Below are 8,443 nucleotides of genomic sequence, written 5' to 3' on the forward strand. Positions count from 1 at the left end.
GTGTAGTATCAGAGTGTTGATGAAACACAGAAATTGCATCCGGATTGAATACAACAGTCACCATGCGCACTTTCCTCCACGGGAGTAATGTCTCAAACAAACTACGATTTGATCGTTCCCTGGAAGACCAGTAGTAGTTTCCGATGAACATCTGGCGGCATTCTGTAATCTGTGGACTATCAGAGTGTTGATGAAACACAGAAATTGCATCGGGATTGACTACAACAGTCACCATGCGCACTTTCCTCCATGGGAGTAATGTCTCTAACAGTCTACGCTTTGATCGTTCCCTGGAAGACCAGTAGTAGTTTCCGATTAACATCTATAGGCATTCTGTATTCTGTGGAGTATCAGAGTGTTGATGAAACACAGAAATTGCATCGGGATTGAATACAACAGTCACCATGCGCACTTTCCTCCACGGGTGTAATGTCTCTAACAGTCTACGCTTTGATCGTTTCCCAGAAGACCAGTAGTAGTTTCCTATGCACATCCAGAGACTTTCAGTACACTGTGGACTATCAGAGTGTTGATGAAACACAGAAATTGCATCGGGGATGAATACAACAGTCTCCATGCGCAGTTTCCTCCATGGGAGTAATGTCTCAAACAGTCTACGCTTTGATCGTTCCCTGGAAGACCAGTAGTAGTTTCCGATGCACATCTGGAGGCATTCTGTAATCTGTGGACTATCAGAGTGTTAAAGAAACACAGAAATTGCATCGGGAATGAATACAACAGTCACCATGCGCACTTTCCTCCACGTGAGGTATGTCTCGAACAGTCTACGCTTTGATCGTTCCCTGGAAGACCAGTAGTAGTTTCCGATGCACATCTGGTGGCATTCTGTAATCTGTGGCCTATCAGAGTGTTGATGAAACACAGAAATTGCATCGGGATTGAATACAACAATCACCATGCGCACTTTCCTCCATGGGAGTAATTCTCAAACAGTCTATGCTTTGATCGTTCACTGTAAGACCAGTAGTAGTTTCCGATGCACATCTGGAGGCATTCTGTAATCTGTAAACTATTAGAGTGTTGATGAAACACAGAAATTGCATCGGGATTGAATACAACAATCGCCATGCGCACATTCCCCCATAAAAGTAATGTCTCAAACAGTCTACGATTTGATCGTTCCCTGGAAGACCAGTAGTAGTTACCGATGAACATCTATAGGCATTCTGTAATCTATGGACTATCAGAGTGTTGATGAAACACAGAAATTGCATCGGGATTGAATACAACAGTCACCATGCGCTCTTTCCTCCATTGGAGTAATGTCTCAAACAGTCTACGCTTTCATAGTTCCCTGGAAGACCAGTAGTAGTTTTCGATGCACATCTGGAGGCATTCTGTAAAATGTGTAGTATCAGAGTGTTGATGAAACACAGAAATTGCATCCGGATTGAATACAACAGTCACCATGCGCACTTTCCTCCACGGGAGTAATGTCTCAAACAAACTACGATTTGATCGTTCCCTGGAAGACCAGTAGTAGTTTCCGATGAACATCTCTAGGCATTCTGTAATCTGTGGACTATCAGAGTGTTGATGAACCACAGAAATTGCATCCCGATTGAATACAACAGTCACCATGTGCACTTTCCTCCACGGGAGTAATGTCTCTAACAGTCTACGCTTTGATCGTTCCCCAGAAGACCAGTAGTAGTTTCCTATGCACATCCAGAGGCTTTCTGTACACTGTGGACTATCAGAGTGTTGATGAAACACAGAAATTGCATCGGGGATGAATACAACAGTCTCCATGCGCAGTTTCCTCCATGGGAGTAATGTCTCAAACAGTCTACGCTTTGATCGTTCCCTGGAAGACCAGTAGTAGTTTCCTATGCACATCTGGAGGCTTTCTGTACACTGTGGACTATCAGAGTGTTGATGAAACACAGAAATGGCATCGGGGTTGAATACAACAGTCTCCTTGCGAAATTTCCTCCATGGGAGTAATGTCTCAAACAGTCTACGCTTTGACCGTTCCCTGGAAGACCAGTAGTAGTTTACGATGAACATCTGGAGGCATTCTGTAATCTGTGGACTATCAGAGTGATGATGAAACCCAGAAATTGCATCCCGATTGAATACAACACTCACCATGCGCACTTTCCTCCATGGGAGTAATGTCCCAAACAGTCAACGATTTGATCGTTCCCTGGAAGACCAGTAGCATTTTCCGATGCACACTTAGTGGCATTCTGTAATCTGTGGACCATCAGAGAGTTGATGAAACACAGAAATTGCGTCGGGAATGAATACAACAGTCACCATGCGCACTTTCCTCCATGGGAGTAATGTCTCAAATAGTCTACGCTTTGATCGTTCCCTGGAAGACCAGTAGTAGTTTCCGATGCACATCTGGAGGCATTCTGTAATCTGTGGACTATCAGAGTGTTGATGAAACACAGAAATTGCAACGGGATTGAATACAACAGTCACCATGCGCACTTTCCTCCACGGTAGTAATGTCTCAAACAGTCTACGCTGTGATCGTTCCCTGGAAGACCAGTAGTAGTTTCCGATGAACATCTGGCGGCATTCTGTAATCTGTGGACTATCAGAGTGTTGATGAAACACAGAAATTGCATCGGGATTGAATACAACAGTCACCATGCGCACTTTCCTCCATTGGAGTAATGTCTCAAACAGTCTACGCTTTCATAGTTCCCTGGAAGACCAGTAGTAGTTTTCGATGCACATCTGGAGGCATTCTGTAAAATGTGTAGTATCAGAGTGTTGATGAAACACAGAAATTGCATCCGGATTGAATACAACAGTCACCATGCGCACTTTCCTCCACGGGAGTAATGTCTCAAACAAACTACGATTTGATCGTTCCCTGGAAGACCAGTAGTAGTTTCCGATGAACATCTCTAGGCATTCTGTAATCTGTGGACTATCAGAGTGTTGATGAACCACAGAAATTGCATCCCGATTGAATACAACAGTCACCATGTGCACTTTCCTCCACGGGAGTAATGTCTCTAACAGTCTACGCTTTGATCGTTCCCCAGAAGACCAGTAGTAGTTTCCTATGCACATCCAGAGGCTTTCTGTACACTGTGGACTATCAGAGTGTTGATGAAACACAGAAATTGCATCGGGGATGAATACAACAGTCTCCATGCGCAGTTTCCTCCATGGGAGTAATGTCTCAAACAGTCTACGCTTTGATCGTTCCCTGGAAGACCAGTAGTAGTTTCCTATGCACATCTGGAGGCTTTCTGTACACTGTGGACTATCAGAGTGTTGATGAAACACAGAAATGGCATCGGGGTTGAATACAACAGTCTCCTTGCGCAATTTCCTCCATGGGAGTAATGTCTCAAACAGTCTACGCTTTGACCGTTCCCTGGAAGACCAGTAGTAGTTTACGATGAACATCTGGAGGCATTCTGTAATCTGTGGACTATCAGAATGTTGATGAAACACAGAAATTGCATCGGGATTGAATACAAAAGTCACCATGCGCACTTTCCTCCATTTTAGTAATGTCTCTAAGAGCCCAATCTTTGATCGTTCCCTGGAAGACCAGTAGTAGTTTCCGATGAACATCTCTAGGCATTCTGTAATCTGTGGACTATCAGAGTGTTGATGAACCACAGAAATTGCATCCCGATTGAATACAACAGTCACCATGTGCACTTTCCTCCACGGGAGTAATGTCTCTAACAGTCTACGCTTTGATCGTTCCCCAGAAGACCAGTAGTAGTTTCCTATGCACATCCAGAGGCTTTCTGTACACTGTGGACTATCAGAGTGTTGATGAAACACAGAAATTGCATCGGGGATGAATACAACAGTCTCCATGCGCAGTTTCCTCCATGGGAGTAATGTCTCAAACAGTCTACGCTTTGATCGTTCCCTGGAAGACCAGTAGTAGTTTCCTATGCACATCTGGAGGCTTTCTGTACACTGTGGACTATCAGAGTGTTGATGAAACACAGAAATGGCATCGGGGTTGAATACAACAGTCTCCTTGCGAAATTTCCTCCATGGGAGTAATGTCTCAAACAGTCTACGCTTTGACCGTTCCCTGGAAGACCAGTAGTAGTTTACGATGAACATCTGGAGGCATTCTGTAATCTGTGGACTATCAGAATGTTGATGAAACACAGAAATTGCATCGGGATTGAATACAAAAGTCACCATGCGCACTTTCCTCCATTTTAGTAATGTCTCTAAGAGCCCAATCTTTGATCGTTCCCTGGAAGACCAGTAGTAGTTTCCGATGCACATCTGGAGGCTTTCTGTACTCTGTGGACTATCAGAGTGTTGATGAAACACAGAAATTGCATCGCGATTGAATACAACAGTCACCATGCGCACTTTCCTCCATGGGAGTAATGTCTGAAATAGTCTACACTTCGATCGTTCCCTGGAAGACCAGTAGTAGTTTCTGATGCACATCTGGAGGCATTCTGTAATCTGTGGAGTATCAGAGTGTTGATGAAACACAGAAATTGCATCGGGATTGAATACAACAGTCACCATGCGCACTTTCCTCCACGGGAGTAGTGTCTCAAACAGTCTATTCTTTGATCGTTCCCTGGAAGACCAGTAGTAGTTCCGATGCACATCTGGTGGCATTCTGTAATCTGTGGACTATCAGAGTGTTAAGGAAACACAGAAATTGCATCGGGAATGAATACAACAGTCACCATGCGCACTTTCCTCCACGGGAGGTATGTCTCGAACAGTCTACGCTTTGATCGTTCCCTGGAAGACCAGTAGTAGTTTCCGATGCACATCTGGTGGCATTCTGTAATCTGTGGACTATCAGAGTGATGATGAAACCCAGAAATTGCATCGGGATTGAATACAACAGTCACCATGCGCACTTACCTCCATTGGAGTAATGTCTCAAACAGTCTACGCTTTCATAGTTCCCTGGAAGACCAGTAGTAGTTTTCGATGCACATCTGGAGGCATTCTGTAAAATGTGTAGTATCAGAGTGTTGATGAAACACAGAAATTGCATCCGGATTGAATACAACAGTCACCATGCGCACTTTCCTCCACGGGAGTAATGTCTCAAACAAACTACGATTTGATCGTTCCCTGGAAGACCAGTAGTAGTTTCCGATGAACATCTCTAGGCATTCTGTAATCTGTTGACTATCAGAGTGTTGATGAACCACAGAAATTGCATCCCGATTGAATACAACAGTCACCATGTGCACTTTCCTCCACGGGAGTAATGTCTCTAACAGTCTACGGTTTGATCGTTCCCCAGAAGACCAGTAGTAGTTTCCTATGCACATCCAGAGGCTTTCTGTACACTGTGGACTATCAGAGTGTTGATGAAACACAGAAATTGCATCGGGGATGAATACAACAGTCTCCATGCGCAGTTTCCTCCATGGGAGTAATGTCTCAAACAGTCTACGCTTTGATCGTTCCCTGGAAGACCAGTAGTAGTTTCCTATGCACATCTGGAGGCTTTCTGTACACTGTGGACTATCAGAGTGTTGATGAAACACAGAAATGGCATCGGGGTTGAATACAACAGACTCCTTGCGCAATTTCCTCCATGGGAGTAATGTCTCAAACAGTCTACGCTTTGACCGTTCCCTGGAAGACCAGTAGTAGTTTACGATGAACATCTGGAGGCATTCTGTAATCTGTGGACTATCAGAATGTTGATGAAACACAGAAATTGCATCGGGATTGAATACAAAAGTCACCATGCGCACTTTCCTCCATTTTAGTAATGTCTCTAAGAGCCCAATATTTGATCGTTCCCTGGAAGACCAGTAGTAGTTTCCGATGCACATCTGGAGGCTTTCTGTACTCTGTGGACTATCAGAGTGTTGATGAAACACAGAAATTGCATCGCGATTGAATACAACAGTCACCATGCGCACTTTCCTCCATGGGAGTAATGTCTGAAATAGTCTACACTTCGATCGTTCCCTGGAAGACCAGTAGTAGTTTCTGATGCTCATCTGGAGGCATTCTGTAATCTGTGGAGTATCAGAGTGTTGATGAAACACAGAAATTGCATCGGGATTGAATACAACAGTCACCATGCGCACTTTCCTCCACGGGAGTAGTGTCTCAAACAGTCTATTCTTTGATCGTTCCCTGGAAGACCAGTAGTAGTTCCGATGCACATCTGGTGGCATTCTGTAATCTGTGGACTATCAGAGTGTTAAGGAAACACAGAAATTGCATCGGGAATGAATACAACAGTCACCATGCGCACTTTCCTCCACGGGAGGTATGTCTCGAACAGTCTACGCTTTGATCGTTCCCTGGAAGACCAGTAGTAGTTTCCGATGCACATCTGGTGGCATTCTGTAATCTGTGGACTATCAGAGTGATGATGAAACCCAGAAATTGCATCCCGATTGAATACAACACTCACCATGCGCACTTTCCTCCATGGGAGTAATGTCCCAAACAGTCAACGATTTGATCGTTCCCTGGAAGACCAGTAGCATTTTCCGATGCACACTTAGTGGCATTCTGTAATCTGTGGACTATCAGAGAGTTGATGAAACACAGAAATTGCGTCGGGAATGAATACAACAGTCACCATGCGCACTTTCCTCCATGGGAGTAATGTCTCAAATAGTCTACGCTTTGATCGTTCCCTGGAAGACCAGTAGTAGTTTCCGATGCACATCTGGAGGCATTCTGTAATCTGTGGACTATCAGAGTGTTGATGAAACACAGAAATTGCAACGGGATTGAATACAACAGTCACCATGCGCACTTTCCTCCACGGTAGTAATGTCTCAAACAGTCTACGCTGTGATCGTTCCCTGGAAGACCAGTAGTAGTTTCCGATGAACATCTGGCGGCATTCTGTAATCTGTGGACTATCAGAGTGTTGATGAAACACAGAAATTGCATCGGGATTGAATACAACAGTCACCATGCGCACTTTCCCCCATGGGAGTAATGTCTCTAACAGTCTACGCTTTGATCGTTCCCTGGAAGACCAGTAGTAGTTTCCGATTAACATCTGGAGGCATTCTGTATTCTGTGGAGTATCAGAGTGTTGATGAAACACAGAAATTGCATCGGGATTGAATACAACAGTCACCATGCGCACTTTCCTCCACGGGTGTAATGTCTCTAACAGTCTACGCTTTGATCGTTTCCCAGAAGACCAGTAGTAGTTTCCTATGCACATCCAGAGACTTTCTGTACACTGTGGACTATCAGAGTGTTGATGAAACACAGAAATTGCATAGGGGATGAATACAACAGTCTCCATGCGCAGTTTCCTCCGTGGGAGTAATGTCTCAAACAGTCTACGCTTTGATCGTTCCCTGGAAGACCAGTAGTAGTTTCCGATGCACATCTGGTGGCATTCTGTAATCTGTGGACTATCAGAGTGTTAAAGAAACACAGAAATTGCATCGGGAATGAATACAACAGTCACCATGCGCACTTTCCTCCACGGGAGGTATGTCTCGAACAGTCTACGCTTTGATCGTTCCCTGGAAGACCAGTAGTAGTTTCCGATGCACATCTGGTGGCATTCCGTAATCTGTGGCCTATCAGAGTGTTGATGAAACACAGAAATTGCATCGGGATTGAATACAACAATCACCATGCGCACTTTCCTCCATGGGAGTAATTCTCAAACAGTCAATGCTTTGATCGTTCATTGTAAGACCAGTAGTAGTTTCCGATGCACATCTGGAGAATTTCTGTAATCTGTGGACTATTAGAGTGTTGATGAAACACAGAAATTGCATCGGGATTGAATACAACAGTCGCCATGCGCACAGTCCCCCATAAAAGTAATGTCTCAAACAGTCTACGATTTGATCGTTCCCTGGAAGACCAGTAGTAGTTTCCGATGAACATCTGGAGGCATTCTGTAATCTATGGACTATCAGAGTGTTGATGAAACACAGATATTGCATCGGGATTGAATACAACAGTCACCATGCGCACTTCCCTCCATTGGAGTATTGTCTCAAACAGTCTACGCTTTCATAGTACCCTGGAAGACCAGTAGTAGTTTTCGATGCACATCTGGAGGCATTCTGTAAAATGTGTAGTGTCAGAGTGTTGATGAAACACAGAAATTGCATCCGGATTGAATACAACAGTCACCATGCGCACTTTCCTCCATGGGAGTAATGTCTCAAACAAACTACGATTTGATCGTTCCCTGGAAGACCAGTAGTAGTTTCCGATGCACATCTGGTGGCATTCTGTAATGTGTAGACTATCAGGGTGTTAATGAAACACAGTAATTGCATCGGGATTGAATACAACAGTCACCAAGCGCACTTTCCTCCATGGGAGTAATCTCTCTAACAGTCTACGCTTTGATCGTTATCCAGAAGACCAGTAGTAGTTTCCTATGCACATCTGAAGGCTTTCTGTACACTGTGGACTATCAGAGTGTTGATGAAACACTGAAATAGCATCGGGGTTGAATACAACAGTCTCCTTGCGC

Source organism: Schistocerca gregaria, chromosome 8, assembly GCF_023897955.1.
Source record: "Schistocerca gregaria isolate iqSchGreg1 chromosome 8, iqSchGreg1.2, whole genome shotgun sequence".
In the NCBI taxonomy this organism is placed as follows: Eukaryota; Metazoa; Arthropoda; class Insecta; order Orthoptera; family Acrididae; genus Schistocerca; species Schistocerca gregaria.